Source organism: Manduca sexta, chromosome 14 (assembly GCF_014839805.1).
Source record: "Manduca sexta isolate Smith_Timp_Sample1 chromosome 14, JHU_Msex_v1.0, whole genome shotgun sequence".
Taxonomy (NCBI): domain Eukaryota; kingdom Metazoa; phylum Arthropoda; class Insecta; order Lepidoptera; family Sphingidae; genus Manduca; species Manduca sexta.
In genome coordinates this window covers 6009598-6013266 of record NC_051128.1, presented here as the reverse complement: position 1 = coordinate 6013266, position 3669 = coordinate 6009598, and the positions used below count along the sequence as shown (strand labels likewise).

General features: G+C 37.3%; 1 pseudogene; it reads right to left on the bottom strand.

The window, feature by feature from the left end:
- Positions 1-1299: 1299 nt before the first annotated feature.
- On the bottom strand, positions 1300-3597 carry LOC119189289 (annotated as a pseudogene).
- Positions 3598-3669: the final 72 nt, after the last annotated feature.

The window sequence follows — 3669 nt, the reverse complement described above, 5'->3', positions numbered from 1 at the left end:
CGGTATTAGAAGGTTGGAAATCAAGAAATATTGTATATATTTTTTTACCTCCAAGAAGCAGATATTACTAGAGATAACCATTATTCATCCGTTAAATAAATATGAATTATTATTTTCTCTATGGTGCCTTGGTGGCATAATTGTATGACTGCCGTGCAGAGGTCTTAGATTCGATCGCTGGGTCGGATAAAATGGTATAGGATTTTATTCCCTATTCCCAGGCCCAAATTGCCCAATATGACGAGGACTCACTACCTATCATATCACGTAATTGAATGCACATCGCGAAAAGTTGTTGGGTGGTTGCGTCTCTGCCTACCCCTTCGCTATAAATGACACTAACGTGTGTTCTATTTCCATTAATGGGTGCACGAGATGATAATAGTTCGCTCTCATTTCCATAGCGATGTTCAATCCATTATCTAACTGGTCATGATGTAGGTAATCAAGGGAAGTGGTTGGCGTTAATATAGATTGAATGCAGTTTCTCAAAATTAGATACGTCTGTAAATTATGTTTTCTATGGTCAATCGAAGTAATCGATTCGTTATGGACGATTGTTTTCCTTGCAATTGAGGTCGAATTGCCAAGTTAATACTTTTGTATGTGTTTATGATGTGTAAAATTATAATACCAATTTTTTGTTGTATCTATGACCATGTAAAGTGTAAGTAAAAGCAAAAGGAAACGAAAGGCCAACGATAATTTTAGAAATGACTTTAATTTTTCCTTTACCTCGAAATAATTACAGACTTTAAAAATCTTAAACTATAATTTATGTACAGTCACTACCTAACGTTAGTAACAACCTTAATCTTAATTTTATACACAAAGATTTTTATTTATATTAACTAATTTATTTCATACACTATAAACTCTTACCTACAGTTTTTACAACCTATATCACATTTTCATTTTATGTCTAGTTTCATTTGTATGAACACTCATACACAAAATAGGAATGACTTGATGGAAACTGCACACGATAATTTTCCATCATTCAAAACTGATAAACACTTCATCGGTATTCACATGACTCTGATTACATATGATCAGTCGTTCTTACTACCATACGTTTTAAAATGTTTTGTATCTTATAATTGTATTGTCAAGCGTTTATGTACATTTAGATATGTTATTTGATGAGAATAAAATGTAGGTATAATGAAATTTGACGCAAAGTTAACAAATATATTTCAAGTTACTTCCCACTATGATACCTTATTTTAACTTTACACAATATTTACAAGTACTCTACCAAGTAGAAGTAGTCTTGGCCTCGATACAAAATTAAAATTATTTTCCTTAAATAGAAGCCGACTATAAATAGATTATACAGCACAATTTTAAGTTCGTGAATTTGCTTTGATTTTTGACCAAAAAAGGGAGGCACTTTCGCCAAATTCAGTCTTCGATCTAGATATACAGAACACAAACTATATAGTTATCGTTACATTCGGACCGATACCGAACGTCTCACAATGCTAAACTGTCGTCTCTAACAGATCGGGAGAGGGTCAACAAAAGCCGTCTTTGAGATCTGGATATCCCAGATCAGGCATTGCTCTTCTTGATCCATTTCCCCGTGAGTTTTCATAGCGCGTACCGCGACCTGCCCGACCTAAACTAGCGTACCTCGTATCTGCAAGCTTATCCCTTTGTGCGACTTCATCATAATACCTCGCGTCGTTTAACCCCGCACTATATTTCTGGCTTAAGCTGTACTTATCTATTGTTGCATATTTTTGCACTGTTGCATATTGGCGAGCCGCTTCTGGTACGCCATTCGTTTTGGCTCTATCAAACGGTCTTTCTTCAGGTGGTAATGCACCATCTAATCTTGCTTTGAATTCTTTGTCCTTTTTGCGTCGTTTTCTGCAAGCACATAATGCTATTGCGATAGCACAAAGAAGTAGTCCAACTCCTGCTGCTGCGGCAACGTAGGGAGGCGGAAGCGGTATCCTGAACGAGCAGTTGGAGTCGTCTTCATCATAACCTGACGGGCAGTGCGCACTCCCATCGCACCACAGCGCAATGGGAATACACGCGTTGGAGTTCCGGACAGCTAAATTAAAATAAAATCGTATTTATTTACGTTAGACTAAAATAATATTTACCATACTAAAACAAATCAGAAAACTCACCTGTAACGACATTCTATTGAAACAGCTGCTGGTAAAACATTTGATTCAGGATCGTGTTCAAAATTCGGCTTTTTCATTAGCTCAATCCATTTTATAGAATAATCAGCTTGTTCATGTTGAAGAAAATCAATAACGTAACTCCGAGCGTGTGGTTTTAAAGACGATTCTATAGTAGTTTGTGCAGACTTCCATCCTGGAGAGAACAATTCAATTGAACTTGTTTCATCGGGACATATTTCCCGAGAGCGTGACGTGTCCTTAGCTTCGTATATGTAAAATCTATTAGGCGTTGGGCAGAATGGTGCAGGAGGCGACATTTCGTATCCTGGTACTTTCACATATAAATATCTTCCTTGTACTGGAGAAGCTTCGTCTCCTCCAGGTTCTATAAGCCATGGTCTATGAACACATGCGACCTCAGCCCGTACACTTTCTGATATAACATTCCTATCACCGACTATCTCAGGAGCAATTGAGTATGCCTTTTATCATAAAGTCGAATTTCTCCACTGCTACCTCTAAGACGTCGTTCGCCCCAACCTGAAGAACATATAGTTTCGTCTCCAGGGCCAGTAGAAACAAATTTATATTCCCTTCAAACGAGAAATCATCGTAATCTTCCGTAATATTCATCATCGTAACAGTGAAATTAACTTCGACTACAGGAGCAGTTAGTGTATGTATATTCAATGGTTCAGAACGATTCGTACAAATACAATCCCTTTGTATTGGCACACCTTCCCAGGGAAACTCTGTGATAATAATTTGCGCAAATCCCTCCCCGCCAATTGTTCTTTTGGCAGGCCTATCGCATTTCCACCGATTTGTTCGGCTATCTTTGTGTGTACCACAGTGTTTGTTGCCAAAATAAGTGTTTGTGAAAGTCAATTGAACTCTCTCGCCTTGTTTTGCTTCAAATCTGAAAACAATAGGCAACGTTAATGTTCAACATCATTTTAAATGTTTTAATTGCAAAATACATTTTAGGAATTTTCTCACCTCAAAATACAAGTAAGATTTTGCGCTCCTCCTCTACCGTAATAAAATATAGCCCTCGGCGCTTGGAACCTTCCCGAATAAGTTGAAGTAGATTTAAAAATTCTGTCACACGCTGATTGAGAGTCCGCCAGTGGTTGTCCTTGTTCACTTACATCAACAAATTCGTAGCGTAGGACAAATGATACTGGATACAACGCTGAACCTTGACGAAGTTCCTATGAAATAAAAATAAATACAATTTCTACAAAGGTCATTCATATACGATCTACAAAAATGAAGTACCTATAAAGACTCGTCAGTCGATTCAACTCATAAAATACCAAATAAGCCGTTAACTTTTAGGCAGTAAGTAAAATTTGTAACTACGCTTAGATACCATTCCAAAGAACATAACTTAGTTGATGAATTTGCATAAGATAATTACGAAGTATCCGTTGGGTCGACGGGAAAACATTTTGCGTGTTTAAGACGGCATATCTCAAAGGTCGCCTTTATCGTGAAGCGAGGCTACGTGGTGTAGTAAAAC